Genomic DNA, 20,443 nt, shown 5'->3' with positions numbered 1-20,443 from the left:
CTCAACCTAAAACCATCACCACCATATGCATCCCTACATACTCCCACATTTTCAATCGAGAGCCACAGGAGCCACAAAACATTTTAAGCCAATCAGATGTCATACAACTTCTGTATCTAAGTTTCTGTGTACCTCTTTCTCATTGGCAGGCAGGGTGGCCATTTTCACTGGTTTAACTTCTTTTTCTAGGGTACCCTTCCACTAACCACAGAGCAATCAAGGCTGCTGTGTGGAATTTGCTCTGGCTGATCTTAATATCCAGATACATGGCTCACCCTTGGGGAAAGAAAGTGTGTGACTGGAGTGTGGTGACAATGACAGTTCCCTTACCATGAAGGAAGATTTTTGTAAGATTGTGTAGGGAGGAGCATTAACCCTGTGTGCTGAGGGCATGATCCTTATTACACATACTATCCTACTTTATAGTACTTTATAGAGGACAGTCCTCTATTTGGAGAAGTGCTCTATTTGAAGGACTAAGTCCAAATCCAGTTTAAAGATAAAGAACCATGAAAAGGGAAAGCAGAAGCCTAGACGTTTTCCACCAACCTGGACAGCACACTGAGAAGGCACACTGTCACTGAGTCACACTTTTCCCCACTATAAATATATTGTATTTCTATTTAAATTATAGTCATCATCTCTAAATTTGCATATGGACATTTAATGCAGATCTGTATCCCTTTTGGTGATGCGTTTTCTCTTTTTAGACAATAGGTAAGTGGCCACCCTACACTCACAGAGCTGCTGTTTAAATAACAAAACCCAGACGCATCAAATGCATTCACACATTTAATATATCCTCTAGTTCAGGGGTCCCCAATATGGCACCTGCAGGTATGACACCCACAGAGACCTCCAATGGCATCCACAAAGCTTTCCACTTCCTGCCCTCTTCAAAAAAATGCTTTTAAATAAAAACCTTGGGAAAAGTTAGGGTTATCTTCTTTCTCTCCCTTTCTGTCCTCTACCCTTGCTCTTTCTCTCCCCTTTCCCCTTTGCCTTGCTCTTCCCCATTCCCCCAAGCCTCTAGCCTCACTATTCCCACCCCCTCTGTCACACACACATACCTCTTCAGCTCACTGTTTCTCCCGCTCCTAGTCGATAGCCTTGTTCTTTCTGCCCCCCCCTCACTATACCTCTCTCTTTTCTTTTCTTTTTTACTAACCAGGCCCCAACAGCAGCCATTATGTGATTACCCCTTTGCCTTGCTGTTTCCCCCTTCCTCCCAGTTTCTAGCTTCACTATTTCTCTTCCCACCACCACACCATAGCCACTTTAGCTCACTTTTAACTAGCCAGGCCCACCACACAGCAGCCATTATGTGACTAGCCACATTCTGCATGGGAGCTATTTTGTGGTGGAGCCCACAGCAGTTTCTCAAATTCTCAAAGTGTCCATGGGTCCAAAAAGGTTGGGGAGCCTTTCTCTAGTTCAACTTTCCCCAACCTGGTGCCCTCCAGATGTTTTGGACTTCAACTCCTATCAGCTCCAGCTAACTTGTCTGGTGAGCAGAAATGTTGAGGGCACCAGGCTGGGGAAGGCTGCTCTAGTTTGTCCTAAAGCATAGTGTTTATGCTTTGCTCTGGACAGCTAAGTGTAGTGGGCTTCATCTGCACTCTGCACTCCACACATAAGGCCAAGAATCTGAAAATCTTCATCCAGAGCATCCCACCCCGCCCCGCTTACAGCCACATGGAGAAAGTAAAATGTAACCAGTCTAAACCACATTGACAGGCAGAACTTCCTGGAGGTGATTTGCATGATCACATCTGGCGTAATGGGTGCTATTACTCTGCAGCAGTTTGGTCATGTTAGGTCAGATGTTACTACTTCCATGAACCTAGGTCTATGGGGATGCTCTATTCGGATAGCTTTACAGTGTCTGATCTGGACTACAGATTCAGATGCTGCCAAGATAATGAACAAGATTATCTGTACTTATTAAAGGAAGCACCTTTTGAAGCAATAAATCAGAGCTCTGGGCCTTCACTTTAGAGGTCAGTTTCATCCCAGGCTGACCTCGGAATGAGCCACAGCAAGTATTTGGCTAGTGAAAATCAATAGGCATCTCACAGCTTGATAATATAGTTGCCATTGACAGGTGCTGTTTATGACAGTCCTTCTATAATTACTCAGTAGCTCCAGACCTTTCATTTCAATAAACAATGCAAAGGCATCGCACCGTTTTCCATTTAAAGGGGGAAGGAGAGTAAATGATTTTCAGAAACCCTCCAGGAGGAATTCCATAGCAATCTAAAAAATAAATAGACCTACATTTTCTAAAGTGTTTTTTGTTTAAAAGAAAATTTGTAGAACTATCAATTGATACAGGCTGTAATCCTCCTAAGTGTACATATGTGGAAGTCAGTCCCACTGAAATCAATTTACTTCCAAGCAAACATGGTTAGGGTGAGATTTGTAAAAGTACTAAACCCAACCTGACACATTTGTACTGATATATTAGCATGCACATTAATGTTATGCTGGCACTGAAGCTCCTTGTGTGTTCTAATGCTGTGCTGCATCATCTGCAGCTGTTAAGATGCATTTATTTATTTATTTATTTATTTAAAAATTATCCCACCTTTCTGTATTACAATAAAACTGCAATAAAAATTGCAGGTCTCTGATGACAGAAAAAGCAGATGAAAAGCATCAGTGAGCTCACATTCAAAAACATACAATAATTAATCAATGGAGCAGGGCAGAGAAAGGCCATAACCCTGCTTAAACCTGAAGGCCAATCTGCTAGAGTTTGAATAAGCCAGGTGAAGGGCAGAATGATCTGACAGCTTACACCTGATCTATTTCCTCTTCTGGTCGTTCCTTCACCTGAAAGGTTCCTGGTTGTCTTACAGCTTGCCCTCTGGTTTACTGGTACTGCTACAGGATGCCAGGTCAGTCCAAAATAAAGTATATAATCCACAATCTGATAAAGGAAGAAGGGGCCAACCTGGGTGGGGGAGCTGGAAGGAGTTAGTCACTCCCAGTTATGCCTCCCCGTGGGGACCTAGTGCAGCATCAGCATAGGCTGGAGGACCAGGGATGGGGAGTTCCATCTCTCTCTCCAGGGTTCCTGTTTGATTGAGTAGCATATGGCAACACTTGGAGGGTGAATTCACTTGTATCCATCATGACTTAGTCTCTGCAGTTGGTAAAGTGTCATCAGTGGAGGTATCTAGAGCACTGCCTAATCCTTTTTTGTTGAATGTATTTCAGTTACTGGAACCTGAAGGTGGATGGTTGATTCTTGCATGCCTGACCTTTGCCCATGATGGCTTATTAAATCTAGCAGGGAAGGGATAGCCAGCTGGATCCAGGACGTTGTAAATGCCTCCTTTGAGAGAGGGAGTGATCCTAACCTAACGTTAAAAAGGCAATCCATGACCATTCCTGAAGAAACCTAACCTGAACCCAGAAGATACTAATAAGTACTGGCCAGTGACCAACGTTCCCTTCCCGGGCAAGGTGCTCAGGAGAGTGGTGGCCAGTCAGCTCCAATCACTATTGGATGAAATGGATTTTCTAGTTCCATTTCAATTGGGCTTCAGGTGTAGGTTTGGGAAGGAAACAGCCTTGGTCACCCTGTGAGATAACCCATAACTCCATAACTTCCACCATGGAAACTAAGAGCTTTTCTACACAAGGCATTTATCGTGTACTCATCATCCCCTACTCACTGTTGTATATAGGTTCTTTGGATGAAGTCATGACCCTCCAGTTTCACTTCTGTGTCTAACAAGCACTTTTGGCAAGTTTTTTTAGAGCAGGGAAAATGTGGCATGTGAAAGTGAAAGAAAGTATGATTTCCTCTTGTGTATTTGCGCTATTCTGCTATACCACAGTGCCACCTAGAGGTTACGTAGCAGAAAAGCAGGAAAGGAAATGCTCTTCATGTAGTGCTTGGATCTCAATTCTGTGACAAAACCAAAAATAGATGCAGCTAATTAACAGCTGATTAACAGCCTCATGTAGAAAAGCTGTAAAGCTGTCCAGCAATCATGAAATGAGAAGACCTTTCTTAAAGGGTTTGTCAACGCAGTGAGTGTAGGCCTTCCCCAGAGATGATTTAGTGATGCATTGTTAAACTGGTAGGAGAGGGGAAGTTACTGCAAGAAAGAGGCACCAACTAGAATTGAACTTTTGTGTAACTACCATTCTTTTGGGTCACACCACCTGCTCTGGTCTTATAAGTAGTCCCATCTTGCTATTTGAGCTAGCAGGAATCAGCATGGAACTGATGTGTAAGTGGCCACCCTACTCCTGTAAGCCATGCATTGAACAACCCGCATATATTAATGCAAACCTGCATTTGAGTTACTACAGATCAGGGATTTGAATGCAAAACTCTACTAATCTGGCCAGCAGAGTTGCACAAAGATCTGGTCAAAGGCAACCAATTATTATTCAAATTTTATTGGAGAGAAACACTCCTGTAAAGCAATTAGTACAAGGCCAAGCATTGCAGAGAGCAGATTTACTTGTAATTTTATTTGCTGATCTATTGCAAATCACCTAAAGATCTTTCAGTAGATCCCACTCTAACTTCTGCCCCCACCTGATGTTCAGCACCCTGACCTCCTTGGAAGAAGGATGCTATAAAAATGTCATAAATAAATCAGTGTGCAATGTGAATGTAAAAGCTTCTCTAGTGAGAGTGAGTGCACATTTACAAATAGACCTAGAGAGCTGCTTTATACTTACAGCTTATTGGTATATCTGGACCAATGAAGCTATGTAGCATCTTGGGTGGGAGTATTTCCTATCCCTGTGGCTGCTACTCCTTTGGCTGGGATGAACCTTGGAACTTTGCATATAAAGCACGTGCCCTACCATTGAACTATGCCCCCCTTCTGCATTCTGTTTTGAATTAACAATCACATGTTCACATAAATAGTGCAAGAGAGGCTCAGAGGCAATTTAAGCCATACATGAGAAAATGCCCAGAGTTATGGAAAGGGACATGTCTCTTAAATAGGAGGGCTATAGTGGATTAGTATGGAAGTATGTTGCTAGGACCACACTAGGGAACTTGGCCACCTCCCACCCTCATTATATTTGCCTTAGGCCGGGCAAATTAGTCTCTCATTGCATAAATATTGAAATTCGCTCAAGTTTAATGGGTGGGAATTGAGGATCTGTCAGCCAGCAGTGCCTGTTTTAAATATAAATGTGTAGAAGTAACTAGCAACTTTATCATGGGAGAGAAATGAGCCCACTGCAGCATTAATTGCACGAGTGATGAGGTGCTTCCCTTACTGAGAGCCTGGGAAGGAAAGTGGATCTTGCACCTCTGCTTAACCCTGATCATGCTTGTGATATGTCAAAGCAGCCTTTATCTTATCACCTTGCGGCATTTCTGCAACAACAAGGAGCAAGCAAATACTTACATTATCCCTAATAGTGTTTTTGTTAACATGCTTCTTGATTATGCCAGATCTCTTTCTTTTCTGTATTGCATTGCACTTTTGATAATGGGCAAAAGGGTCCTTCATAAATTATTATTGATGGCTAGTAGCTATTCCAAATCACTGGGATCAATCCCCACTTGTTACTTTGAGATATGAGGGTGAGCAGCTTTTTTTCCCTTCCCCCTAGTTTAATGTGGACATGATAGAAAACCAGTCTGAATTTGGAGCTAGATTAAAAGATTCCTAAGATTTCTGAAGAAGCAGACTTCAAGGGCTGCAAAGGTGAATTGAATGCTGCAGTTTACCATGAGGGCTGTATGCCCCTCTGTCACATATTATTTACACATTAAGGGCGCAATCCTATTCAGATAGGTGGCCGCCTCCAAACTTGAAGGCAACCGCCTATCCAAAGCGCAGCAGGAGAAGCACGGAGGGAATCGTTCCATCCGCACTTCTCCTGCCCTGCATTTTGGGCCAGACAGCCGATTGCAGCTGTCTAGCTGCAGAAGGGCTGCGCAGGTAAGGAGGCTGCTGTACAACACATTGGATATGTCATATGGGCATTTCTGCCCTCCCTGCCCTGGAATGCTCCCTGGAACGCTCCTTTTCGGCCGCTCTGCACTCCTCTTGTGGAGTGGAGGATGGGGCTATTCCACGCTGCCTCCGAGGCAGCACAGAAGTGGAGGGAGGTCAGTTCTCCAGGAACCGACCTTGGAGCATGGACTCCAAGGTCGGTTCCTGGAAAACCAGATATCCTATGGCTATCTAGCCACTGTCTAGCAGCCATAGGATTGCTCCTGGATGTTTAATTCACACTGTAACAAAATTTATCTGGGCACACATAAACATAAAATGTGTATCTTGATAGGGATAAGAGATGAAAAGTTGTTAACCTACTTCTTTGTCCCTCTCACTACGTGCTTTATTTTTGTATTTATTTCTCCCTCTCTCCTGATTTTCAGTACTTCTGATCACTGCAGTCCAGGACTGTTAAGCGCTTCAGCATAGGTTGATCCCTTCTTGGTTTGGGTGTCTGTGTCAAAGACTGGTTATTCTCACTCGCCACCAGAAGCAACATCCACATCTTCATGCAATGGAAAAGGCTGGGTTAGCCTTGTCAGCAGGGAGCAGCTAGAAATAGCAAATTTGTTTGTTTTCTAAGTAGCGGGAGATGTGCACTCTAGCGCTAGAGGTGATGGCACACAGTTTCTGGTAGTAAGAAGAGGGAAACAGGAGAAGAACGATGAAAGTGGCATCACTACGTGTAGGGGGAAATCTTGCGATGCCCCTGGCAGTGACATCACATGCCCCCATTTAGTCCGTGCCTATCAGGACTGATGCCAGGTTTGAGGGCCGCTGCCCTGGCACCCACCCACCTCCACCAGTGCTCTCCCCTACATCACCCTTGTGGCTGATGGGCCGCTCCCCACAATCATAGAATAGTCATAGAATAGTAGGGTTGGAAGGGGCCTACAAGGCCATCGAGTCCAACCCCCACCACACAACTCAAGCTGCAGCAGCAGGTGATTTCACCTTTTTAAAAAGTAAAAAAAGAAAGAAAAGCTCTACAATGACTCTGAGCCCTGATGTAGCATTGCTACATTGGGGGCAGGGCCCAGAGGCATTGGGGGAAATAACTATGGCAACTGCACCTGCCCAGTTTGACATTTCTCCTTCCAGCGCAATGCCATAGAAAAATGTTATGCACAGAGGAGGATATAAGGGATGCTGGCATCCATCCTGGTCGGTCCTGCTGAGGCACAGGGCCCAGGCATTTGGACCAGCATATTGGGTGGTGAGATGGCATGGTGACATTAGTGCAGCCACCATCCCCACACACAAAAATTGTAGGGGATATTTGCACTCGATGGGGCAGAAATGGCTATTTCCCAGCAACTGCATTTAGCAGTCTGGGTACTGGGAAACCATGGCTGGATAAGGATAGCTCTTGCTTGGATGATACCATCTGGAGGGGCAAGTGGCGGGGGGGTCTCAAAAGTTGCCAGGTTGCCAGTGGCAACCACAAATCTCTTTTGAACAATCACTTGCCCAGCACAAAGTGACTTGGCCCATTCCCTGAATTCCCAGTGCTTGGCAGACAGTTCAGAGCTGACAGGGAACTCTCACTTTATCCTGGGTATGAGAGACAGACTCCACCCTTCCACCCTCTGGCTCACACAGAGAACTTTGGGGAAGGGAGAAGGAGTTAGTCCATTATTGCTTCAGACTGTATCAAGACAAGTATGTAGTTAGAGACTGATCCCCTCCCCACTCTTCTGCATATGCCAGAGGACTTGGGGAGGGGGTGATGGTGGTCAGCGGCAACCACAAATAATGGCTGTCTATCCAGTCTGGAGAAGGAAATGGCAACCCACTCCAGTATTCTTGCCAAGAAAACCTCATGGAACGTATCACAAGGCTAAAAGATATGACGCCGGAAGATGAGCCCCTCAGGTCGGAAGGTGTCCAATATGCTACTGGGGAAGAGCAGAGGGTATTTCCAAGTAGCGCCAGAAAGAGTGAAGCGGCTGGGCCAAAGCCGAAAGGACACTCAGCTGTGGATGTGTCTGGTGGTGAAAAGAAAATCCGATGCTGTAAAGAACAATATTGTTTAGGAACCTGGAATGTCAGATCAATGAATCAAGGTAAGCTGGAGGTGGTCAAACAGGAGATGGCAAGATTGAACATCGACATCTTGGGAATCAGCGAACTAAAATGGACAGGCATGGGCGAATTTAATTCAGGTGACCATCATATCTACTATTGTGGGCAAGAATCCCTTAGAAGAAATGGAGTAGCACTCATAGTCAACAAAAGGGTGGGAAAAGCAGTACTGGGGTACAATCTTAAAAATGATAGAATGATCTCAGTACGAATCCAAGGCAAACCATTCAACATCACAGTAATTCAAGTCTATGCCCCAACCACTGAGGCCGAAGAAGCTGAGGTTGATCGGTTCTATGAAGACCAACAACACCTTCTAGAACTAACACCAAAAAAAGATGTCCTCTTCATCATAGGGGATTGGAATGCTAAAGTAGGAAATCAAGAAATCACCGGGATAACAGGCAGGCATGGCCTTGGTGTACAAAATGAAGCAGGACAAAAGCTAATAGAGTTTTGCCAAGAGAACATGCTGATCATAGCAAACACTCTTTTCCAACAGCACAAGAGGCGACTCTACACAAGGACGTCACCAGATGGTCAATATCGAAATCAGATTATGTCCTTTGCAGCCAAAGATGGAGAAGCTCCATACAGTCAGTAAAAACAAGACCTGGAGCTGACTGTGGCTCAGATCATGAGCTGCTTCTTGCAAAATTTCGGCTTAAATTGAAGAACGTCGGGAAAACCACTAAACCGTTCAGGTATGACCTAAATCATATCCCTGATGAATATACAGTGGAGGTGAGGAATAGATTTCAGGGATTAGACCTGATAGACAGAGTGCCTGAGGAACTACGGACGGAGGTCCGTAACATTGTTCAGGAGGCAGCAACGAAATCCATCCCAAAGAAAAAGAAATGCAAGAAAGCCAAGTGGCTGTCTGATGAGGCTTTACAAGTAGCTCACGAAAGAAGGGAAGCGAAAAGCAAGGGAGAAAGGGGAAGATATACCCAACTGAACGCAGAGTTCCAGAGAATAGCAAGGAGAGACAAGAAGGCCTTCTTAAATGAACAATGCAAAGAAATCGAGGAAAACAACAGAATGGGAAAGACTAGAGATCTCTTCAAGAAAATTGGAGATCTCAAGGGAACGTTTTGTGCAAAGACGGGCATGATAAAGGACAAAGAAGGCAGGGACCTAACAGAAGCAGATGAGATTAAGAAGAGGTGGCAAGAATACACAGAAGAACTATACAGGAAAGATCTGAATGTCCCTGATAGCCATGATAGTGCGGTCATTGAACTTGAGCCGGACATCCTAGAGAGTGAAGTCAAGTGGGCCTTAGGAAGCATTAGTAACAACAAAGCTAGCGGAGATGACAGTATTCCAGCCGAACTATTTAAAATCCTAAAAGATGATGCTGTTAAAGTGCTGCATTCAATATGTCAACAAATCTGGAACACTCAACAGTGGCCACAAGACTGGAAAAGGTCAGTTTACATTCCAATTCCAAAGAAGGGCAACGCCAAAGAGTGTTCAAACTACCGCACAATTGCGCTCATTTCACATGCCAGCAAGGTGATGCTCAAAATCCTACAAGCTAGGCTTCAGCAGTATGCGAACCGAGAACTACCGGAAGTACAAGCTGGGTTTCGAAGAGGCAGAGGAACTAGAGATCAAATCGCCAACATTCGCTGCATCATGGAGAAAGCAAGAGAATTCCAGAAAAACGTCTATTTCTGCTTCATTGACTACGCTAAAGCCTTTGATTGTGTGGATCACAACAAACTGTGGCAAATTCTTAAAGTGATGGGAGTACCAGACCACCTTACCTGTCTCCTGAGAAACCTGTACGAGGGTCAAGAAGCAACAGTAAGAACCAGACATGGAACAACCGATTGGTTCAAAATTGGGAAAGGAGTACGACAAGGCTGCATATTGTCACCCTGCTTATTTAACTTATATGCAGAGTACATCATGAGAAATGCAGGGTTGGATGAATCAGAGGTCGGAATTAAGATTGCTGGGAGAATTATCAACAACCTCCGATATGCAGACGATACCACCCTAATGGCAGAAAGCGAAGAGGATCTCAAGAGCCTCTTGTTGAGGGTGAAAGAGGAGAGTGCAAAAGCTGGTTTGAAACTCAACATTAAAAAAACTAAGATCATGGCATCTGGCCCCATCACTTCCTGGCATATAGAAGGGGAAGAAATGGACGCAGTGACAGATTTTACTTTCTTGGGCTCCAATATCACCGCAGACGGTGAGTGTAGCCATGAAATTAAAAGACGCTTGCTCCTTGGGAGGAAAGCTATGGCCAACCTAGACAGCATAGTAAGAAGCAGAGACATCACCTTGCCGACAAAGGTCTGTCTAATCAAAGCTATGGTTTTCCCAGTAGTAATGTATGGCTGTGAGAGCTGGACTATAAGGAAGGCTGAGCGCCGAAGAATTGATGCTTTCGAACTGTGGTGCTGGAGAAGACTCTTATGAGTCCCCTGGACTGCAAGGAGGTCCAATCAGTCCATCCTAAAGGAAATCAACCCTGAGTGCTCATTGGAAGGACAGATACTGAAGCTGAAGCTCCAATATTTTGGCCACCTAATGCGAAGAGAAAACTCCCTGGAAAAGACCCTGATGCTGGGAAAGACTGAAGGCAAAAGGAGAAGGGGACGGCAGAGGATGAGATGGCTAGATAGCATCACGGATGCAATGAATATGAACTTGAGCACGCTCCGGGAGAGAGCGCAGGACAGGAAGGCCTGGCGTGCTATGGTCCATGGGGTCACGAAGAGTCGGACACGACTGAACAACAAAATCCAGTCTAGTAATAACTTCTGGATGAAAGAAGGATTAATGTCTGGAGAGGCCCACTGATATGCAAACCTATCTGAAGACACGGGTCCTAAGATGGATGTCAATAAAATGAAATGCCAGAAGTCTATAAAGCTTTGTTTTAGGGGATGCCATTCAGAATTGTTGCAAGATGCAACTGGCCATTAAAAGAGAAGGAAGAAAACCTGGATCTCTGCATTAGCCAAAGTGATTATTTCATGCCCCTTAAAGGAAATAACTTTTACTGTGTGGCATTCATGGAGCAAAACAGGTGCAGATAACATTTAATAGTTGTCTTTCTTAGTGGAAGCCAGGTGCCAAGTTTTTTTTATCTAGCAATAAGCTAGATAAAATAAAAGCCTGTTGTGGAGGATGGGGTGGTTCATTGTCCATGGAAACTGTTCATTAGGTACCAGAATGGGAGCAAGGAAGAAGCGAATAGCACCCTTGCCTCATCCTGCCTCTCTAGCAGCATAGTATGGTGGGCCAACTTCTGCCCATCTGCAGCTATTCCACATTCATGTATGATTCATGTAGTCCACATTGCTCAGCCAACATTTTCATTTGTTTTTAATATCATAGTGGTTCTATAAAAAGATGATGCTATAAAAACCAAAAGGAACTTTATGTCCAGGCACAATTGGTAGTTTAGTATTGTGGGGGCAATTCTCTTGTAACAGGCAATTGTTTTCCACAGCAGCTGATGTTGCTGCCAAAATAAGAAAATTTGTTTCTTTTCTAAAGGCTTTTATATGTGGAACTATCAGCCAAAGACCAAACAGCCCTGATTAGTTTTAAAAGAATATTTTGGATGCCAGGTTCCACAAGAGAGAAACCCAGCTTTTAAACATACATGCTAATTTTATGGAGACAGACACAACCAAGAGAGAAGGAGTCAGTGAAATGGGAGATGGCTCTTGAAGATACTTTGACATGTAAATTACTCTATTTTTAAAAGAAAAATCAAAATTAAAGCTATAATGTGTGTGCTCCAGAGAAAGGAACCACTAAGCCATACTAAGAACATTTGACTGTCAACAGAAGGGTATTACTGAAACTTGTATACACAATAAATATAAAATATTTATAACTATCAAATAAAGATCTCTGGCAGAAACATCTTAAGGTTATGTCTGAACTGCACTCAGATTTTTGATAGTGGCCACATGAATCTCCAAATGTCTGTATTAGCCATTTAGAATGTATAGTCCTGTATAGTGAAGCCATGATCTTCTCATGTTCAAGTAAGGCTACACTCATAGTTTATGACCAGGTGAATGAGCAAAGAAGGGATCTTGGGTTAGCCCAGTGAAAACGTCAACCCAGTGTAAGGCTGATGTGAAAAAAGCAAATTCCATGTTGGGGATCATTAGGAAAGGAACTGAAAAGAAATCTGCCAATACCACAATGTCTTTATACAAATCTAAGATGTGTGCATTCCAACTATCGAACAGTGGCACTTATTTCACATGCCAGTAAGGTAATGCTCAAGATCTTGCAAGGTAGACTCCAGCAATTCATGGAATGAGAATTGCCAGATGTACAAGCTGGGTTTAGAAAAGGCAGAGGAACTAGAGACCAAATTGCCAATATCTGCTGGATAATGGAGAAAGCCAGGGAGTTTCAGAAAAACATCTATTTCTGTTTTATTGACTATTCTAAAGCCTTGGACTGTGTGGATCATAACAAATTGTGGCAAGTTCTTGGTGGTATGGGGATACCAAGTCATCTTGTCTGCCTCCTGAGGAATCTGTATAGCGACCAAGTAGCAACGGTAAGAACAGACCACGGAACGACGGACTGGTTAGGATTGGGAAAGGAGTACGGCAGGGTTGTATACTCTCACCCTACCTATTCAACCCGTATGCAGAACACATCATGCGATGTGCTAGGCTTGATGAAGCCAAGGCTGGAGTTAAAATCGCTGGAAGAAACATTAACAATCTCAGATATGCAGATGATACCACTTTGATGGCTGAAAGCGAGGAGGAGCTGAGGAACCTTATTGCAAAGGTGAAAGAAGAAAGTGCAAAAGCTGGGTTGCAGTTAAACCTCAAAAAAACCAAGATTATGGCAACCAGCTTGATTGATAACTGGCAAATAGAGGGAGAAAACGTGGAGGCAGTGACAGACTTTGTCTTTCTAGGCGCAAAGATTACTGCAGACGCTGACTCAGAAGCCAGTGAAATCAGAAGACGTTTACTTCTTGGGAGGACAGCAATGACAAATCTTGATAAAATAGTAAAGAGCAGAGACATCACACTGATAACAAAGGTCTGCATAGTTAAAGCAATGGTATTCCCCATAGTAACCTATGGCTGCGAGAGCTGGACCATAAGGAAGGCTGAGCGAAGGAAGATAGATGTTTTTGAACTGTGGTGCTGGAGGAAAATTCTGAGAGTGCCTTGGACTGCAAGAAGATCAAACCAGTCCATACTCCAGGAAATAAAGCCAGACTGCTCTCTTGAGGGAATGATATTAAAGGCAAAACTGAAGTACTTTGGTGACATCATGAGAAGACAGGATACCCTGGAGAAGATGCTGATGCTAGGGAAAGTGGAAGGCAAAAGGAAAAGGTTGCCATCCAACCAAGGGCAAGATGGATGGATGACATTCTGGAGGTGACAGACTCGACCTTGGGGGAGCTGGGTGTGGCGACGGCCAACAGAAAGTTCTGACATGGGCTGGCCCATGAAGTCATGAAGAGTTGGAAGCGACTGAGCGAATAAATAACAAAACAAGATGTGAGCAACAACAACTGGAATACTGTGCGCAGTTCTGGACACCACAGCTCAAAAAGGATATTGTAAAGCTGGAAAAAGGTGCAGAAGAGGACCACAAAAATTATCAAGGAGCTGAAGCAACTCCCCTATGAAGGAAGGCTACAATATTTGGAACTTTTTAGCTTAAAATGTGAGTAAGGGAGTTCATGATAAGAGGTGTATAGAATTATGTATGGTGTGGAGAAATTAGAATCCTTCTCCCTCTCTCGTTATACTAGAACCTGGGGTCTTCCAATGAAGAAGAATGGTAGGAGATTCAGGACAGACAAAAGTAAGTGCTACTTCATGCAGCACATAGTCAAATTATTGAATTTGCTATCACAAGAGTAGTGATGTCCACCAGCTTGGATAGCTTTAAAAGGGGATTATACAAATTCATGGAAGATAAGGTTGTCAGTGGCTACTTGATGGCTGTATATTTTCTCCAGTATCAGGCAGTATGCCTCTGCATAACAGTTGCTTGGGAACATGAGCAGAAGCGTGCTATTGCATTCATGTCCTGCTCATACTCGTAGGTTTCCCAGAGGTATGGGAAACAGAATGCTGGACTAGATAGACCTTCAGTCTGATCCAGCAGGGCTGCCCTTATGTTCTTATCAAACTGCCTTGGAACACATTATCTAAGGATAGCCTTAGTCAATTTCTTCCTGAACACAAATGTTCATTCATCTCCTCAGGGCTACAAAATTAAAGGGGGGGGGGCAGGGTAAAGAAATTTCATTGTACACCTGCCATGGTCCTCTACAGAATGCTGTGGAATTCAGGGAGCCAGGAGCATGGATGTTATACCACGTAAGCCTGGTATAACAGACACACTTTTTAAATTAGCTTCTGAAGACCAATACTTCTACTTTCAAAACTTTATTTGCCCACATACTTCCTGCCTCTTCTGAAAGATAAAAATGCCAAGTCCAATGATATTTATGATTCTGAAGACAGTTTGAATTTGAAGACAAATGTGAAGATTATGTTTAAGCATAAAATACACACACACACACACACACACACACACACTTGTAGTTGTGGTCCACAAAAGCTTATGCTATAATAAGAGTGCAATCCTATCGAGATAGGTGGCTGCCTCCGAACTCGAAGGTGACCACCTATCCTAAGCATGGCAGGAGAAACATGGAGGGGATTGTGCCCTCCGCACTTCCCCTGCCCTGCTTTTTTGGCTAGACAACCGATTGTGGCTCTATGGCCACAGGAGCACAGAGCGGGGAAGGAGGCTGCTGTATGACGCATAGGATGTGTTGTACACGCAGCTACGCTCTCCCTGCCCTGGAATGCCCCCAGCCATGCCCCTTTTCGGCTGCTCCATGCTCGTCTTGCGAGTGCGGAGGACAGGGCTGTTCCATGCTGCCTCCAAGGCAGCGTTGAAGTGCAGGAAGGTTGATTTTCCAGGAACCAACATTGGAGCGTGGGTGCTGAGGCCTGTTCCCAAAAAATGGCATATCCTATGGCTGTCTAGCCACTGACTAGCGGCCATAGGATTGCTCCCTAAATGTGTTAGTCTTCACTAGTGTTTGTAAGACTCATTAATATTTTATATATAGTATGTCTCACATTGATGGTTAGGACAGGTCCCTGCCCTGAGAGGCTTACAATTCTAAAATTTGACATAGGAGGAACAACAGAAGAATGGGACTGAAGTGCAGGCAAGGGATAAACAAGGGAAGAATGTGTGATTATTATAATCATGTGTTCTTAGGCTTAGTTACAGGACTAGTTCACATTTATTGGACAAGGACAGAACCTAAAAAAAGGCATAGTGTGAAGGCTTTTTCTTTCTTTTCCCCTGATTTAGCAACTAAGAAATTAATTGGGCACCTTTGAATAATTCTGAACCATAATTTGTCTTGTGTAATTTCTACAGGAATGTATTCCATGATGAGGAATAACTGGGCACGTCTCATATCATGCAGGGTTTGCATGAGACATTGGGTGTTATATAAAAGACTTGAATAAGAACAAACCAGTTTCACATTTACCTTTTCTTATCAAAGTGATGACCAGAAGGCATCAAAACTCCGGGGTCTGCTGGATGAAACTGATTGTCTAGGTCTTTTAATCAGTCTGGAATAAAGCCTGGTTTTGGTAATGGAAACTTGGTCACCCTGGTGAAGTGTGACCTTCTTGATTCTCCTGGACCACTCAGTCACTTTTGATACAATCATCCTTGGTATCCTTCGGGGTCACAAACCTACTTGTCAGCTAGATCCCAGAAGTTGCTGCTGTGGATGCTACTCTGCCCCTTGAGACTTATCCTACATAGTTCCACAAAATGCCATCTTGTCCCTCTGCTTTGTAACACTGATGCACTTGGGGCGGCAGGAGAGAGAGAGAGAGAGAGAGAGAGAGAGAGAGAGAGAGATTGCCTGGAGACTTGCAGGAAAGTGTTATCTGTTGGTTGATTGTGCCTTTTCTCCTTGTCAGCACAGAAACAGGTGAAGCCATAGTAATTCTGAACCTGTATCAGGAGGTGGTGATGGACTAGATGATGGTGAAGAAACTGAAGCTCAGTACAGGCAACAAGGTGGGTGGCAGCTTTGGTTGCTCTAGGAAGTGGTAATCTTCCTTTTCTGGATGGAAAGCCCACTGGGGTAGCTCTAGTTAACAGCCTTTTTCTTTCAGGAGACGTTCAGAAGATGAAGCTATTTTAAGTCAACCTGTGATTTAAAACAAACAAACAAACAAACAAACAAACAACAACTATTGTTTTAGTGGTTGTACTTGTATTTGAATGACTTATAAAATTGTGGTTGGTGATTGGTTTATGTTAAATCTTTACATTTTGTTAGCCCCCTTGAGGGCCATGTCCCAGGATAAAAATGGAAATAACTTTTTTGAGCATACCAGGGGAAAGTACTGTGTTAAGAGACAGTGGCTGGGTTCACACAACACGCTAAGCTATAGTGGGTAAATTTTGGGAGCAACCCACAAGGAGTTAACGTGCCATGTGGGGGGCATTCTCCCCACTCACAAGGGGTTAGTTACCCACCCTTGGAACCCATTCTGTGCAGTAGGGGTAAAAGGCCCTGCGGTGGCTTACAATGTTGTGTGCGGAGCTCCCTTGGACTAATGCAAGCAGCCAGAGAGTTGGACACCTAGAATGCCTGGAAACGCCACCGACACTCTGTCCCGCTCAGCAGATCTCAGTGGCTGAGATCCGCCATGCAACAAAGGTCTGGCCGGATTGAACCCATTTCAGCCATGGTGGCCGCTGGAATGTGCAGCTGCCTCAGCGGGAGAATATCAGAGGAGGCATGGCTACAGGGGGGTACATAAACCCCACTGCCCAGCCTGGTTTGGCAGTTGTGTGGGGGGAGTGTGGCCTGTGGCTCCCCTCCCCACAGTGTGGCTCTGTGCCACCATTGGCCCCCGAATGCACTCAGTGTAGAAAAGTTCCATGGTTCTGAGCAATGACAGCTATCCTCCCAAATGTCAAATAACTAAGCACAGCAACCTTTTCAAATAGAGATTCAAATGGAGAGCAGAGGAGATAACCCGAGATTTATTTTTTTGCAGGCAAAGAGGGACAAATATAGTTTTGTTTTTTAAATCAATGGAACCTTACATTGGGATACTACAGAAATCAAGTAGTCAATGTAGTCATTATCACACGAAAAGAATCAAGCAGTGTTTAATTTCTAAAATACGATCTACAAATCTTGCAAGCCCTGTCCCCTAGTCCCATGGGCTGTGATTACTCAGGGGTGAGGAAGAAGGACTTTGCACATGATCAGAGATCCTATCTCCTTTACCTCATACATTCCAGACCTGAGCCCAGCCTAACATTAACCTTTGAAATCAAGGCTTTAAAAACAGGTACATGCTGCCTTTACCTTGGCAGAGGCTCTGTATGAACAGAGCCCATTAGAGGCTAATGGGTGCAAGCCATGCAGAAATTCAGCAGGTGCTGTTTTCTTGGCATAGAGTTGCCACAACAGAGAAAGCTGACTAATTTCTGCTTGGTTCATGTTAAATGCTGGCCTCGCTCCTGTGCCTCTAACATAGACATGCAGACGCCCAATGATGGGTGAAGTTTCTTCCCATCATTCATTTCCAGGACAGAGAAACCTTTGACTGGTTCATTTCTACATGTCAGGCTGCTGGTGAAAGTTTTTCTTTTTAAGTGGCAACTCAAGTGTAGAATATCTGTCAGGAAAATAAAAAGGCAACAAACATACTTTTTAAGAGCCTAGTTTTGGTGAAAGATAAAGTAGCAACCAGCACCACATCCCTCACTTTTAGCTGTGACAAGGTGTGATCTCCCCCCGCACACACACACTTTGTTTTTTTCTGGCTTCCCGGAGCAGGAAGGGGGCGCTTAAAGCCCGCGGAAGGAACGTGTCACACAGTTTACACACAGAAACTCGCGCTATAATATAATGCGTATATATTCAGGGGTCTTCCTATTTTCTCGTCCTTTAAGGAGGTGAGAACCCTCGCAAAACTACTAAAGGCAGCAGCAGAGCGTGAAAGGAAAGAGCGGGCGGCCGTGACGGCGCTCCGCGACGTTTCGCTGCCACAGAGGAGCGCGCGGTTTGTCTCCTGCGCTTCTCTTCGGGGGATTGTTGGAGTCGCCAAAGCAGCAAGTCCCGTGACATCAGTCGAGGGGGCTGTTTAGCTCGCGCTGAAATATTCATTACTTGGCGATGAGACGACGACGGCCGCCGCCGCCCGCGCGCGCCAAGCGATCAGGCTAGGCAGCTGCGTTGCTGCTTCTCGGCCGACCCCTCGCTTCCACAGGCGACGGAGCGCGCGCGCGCTTTTGGCCGCTACCTCCCCCGCGCGCCCGCCCCCGCGCCCGCCGAGGGAGCTGCCGCCGCGCCCCCTTCGCCCCCCGCCCCCCACGCGCATCCCCTCGGGAAGGGAGGCGCCCAAAGTTGCTCAGCTTCTCGGGCGGAGAGGAGACGGAGGCGTCCCCCCTTCAGAGGCCAGCCGGACTCTTCCCGGGCGCGGGAGGGTGGGAAAGCAAGGCGGCGCTCTGCGGCAGAAGAGGTGCCGGGGAAGGCGGCTTGGATTATTCCCGGCGGCGGGCCATGGCAGCGCCAGCGCCGGGTTGTGAGGCACGGCGGCGAACAAGGGTCGCGAGGAGGTGAAGAAGCTCCGCTTTGGCTTCCCGGGACTTTTTGCCTCGCTCTTCCTCTCCGTGCCTTTGCCGGCCAAAGGATTCCTTCCCAGCAGGTTCGTCCTTTGCTAAGCCACGAGTCTCCCTCGCCCGCCTTGGCAAGGGCACAGCTCCGCCCGCCCGCCCGCCCGCCCGCCAGCCAGGTAAGGCGAAGTTCCGAGCGCCACTTTCCCCCCTTCCCTTCGCAGGAACTTTGAGCGGGCGCCTCTTTTCTGGAGGTCCTTCTGGATGCCCTCCGCGGCTTAAACAAAAACGAATACTTGGCTGGCAAAGTACTTACACATCCCAATAGCTGTCCTCGCAACAGCAGCTCCCCGTTACACGCCCAGTTAAATCAACGTGGGGATGTTGAACTCGAACCCGTTTGTATGTGCGGCAGCGGAGCGGACAGGTGTTTTTAGGCTACGATCCTATACTCACTCATCTGGGAGTAAATCCCATTGAATTCAGTGGGGCTTACTTCTCAGGAGACATGCATAGAATCACACTATTTATTCGGGTTTATAGCCCGCCCTTGTCCAGCGGCTTAGGGCGGGCAACAGTGGACCATCAGCAATAAATAACCCAGTAGAGAATGGTTACAATTTAAAACAGGTTTACTTTGAAGTAAGTTCTGTTCAAATCAGTTGAATTAAAAAATGTTTAGGATGGAGCTGGAAGGCGGCTAGCCTGTTCCCATGACTGTTTACTCGGGAGTAAATCCCACTGTTTTAAGTGATGCTTACCCGTAGGTAGGCGTGTATGGAATTGCAGACTTGGTGTTCTCTTGTGCATTAGCCCCATGGTAGTCATTGGGAATTACTTCCGAGTAAACATGCGTAGGACCAAACCGCGCTTTAGTGGATTAGCTGGTTCTCAAACACTTATCCACCACAGGACAGGTAGAAAATGTAAGTTAACAGAAAGTATCACCTCCTTACACATCCTCAGATAGTAATCTTAAATACACACCAGGAGTGAACTCTCTTTAACACGGTGGGACTTCAGAATAAATATGAATACAGTGTCGTCTTTAAGATACTTTATTGCTGATAGTTACGAGTGGGCTCCATGCCCCCCAGGCAGCTGAGGCAAAATACAACGTGAAAGCCAAAAATAAGTGCACAGAATCTGAATAACAATACGCAGAAAATCGGAGCAGCAGCCCCAATATGCCACAAAATAGTTTTAAAAACAACAACTAATATTAAGGGCAGGCTAGTGTAGTGTGTGTTTGGTTGTTAAAACAGGAGGCAGCCTCCAATAGTGTAGAATTTGTAAAAGTGGGGACAAAAAAGTAACCATAAAATCATAAAAGTAAAACAATATGACAATATGACCCGATTCCCCCCCCCCCGAATAATATCAAACACCTGCTTAACCTTTTTATTTGTTTACATTTCCCAATTAAAACTGTTGCCTTACAGGTAAGGATAATCTTATTCATTCTCCTCCTTATAATACTAAGGCTGCAATCCTATGCATACTTGAGGTCACTTGGAGTAAATATGCATAGGATCCAATAGTTCCAATGCAGTCACTGTTCCTCTAGACCTTGACAACCTGTCCTGAAATAGTTTCTGTAGTGAAGGGAAGTGAATTGCATTGAGGTCTGGAAAGGAACAGGGAATTTGAAGATCCGTTAAACTGCATGTATCTAGAAAGCATGTAGGATTGGTACCTTCTAT

At 45.1% G+C, this 20,443-nt stretch overlaps 1 protein-coding gene across 1 annotated transcript in view; it reads left to right on the top strand.

Annotated features, from left to right (window-relative positions):
- Nucleotides 1-15,041: 15,041 nt before the first annotated feature.
- CDH23 (cadherin related 23) overlaps nt 15,042-20,443 on the top strand; it is a 512,093-nt gene continuing 506,691 nt past the window's right edge. Inside the window, exon 1 of the mRNA XM_084845647.1 lies at nt 15,042-16,178. The gene's annotated coding sequence lies outside the window, so the exon portion shown is untranslated. The remainder of the gene's footprint in view (nt 16,179-20,443) is intronic.

The sequence above is a fragment of the Heloderma suspectum genome, chromosome 3 (genome assembly GCF_057233095.1).
Source record: "Heloderma suspectum isolate Gila_16-S chromosome 3, 16-S_ref, whole genome shotgun sequence".
NCBI classification, from domain to species: Eukaryota; Metazoa; Chordata; class Lepidosauria; order Squamata; family Helodermatidae; genus Heloderma; species Heloderma suspectum.
This window is presented reverse-complemented; position numbering and strand designations above follow the sequence as displayed.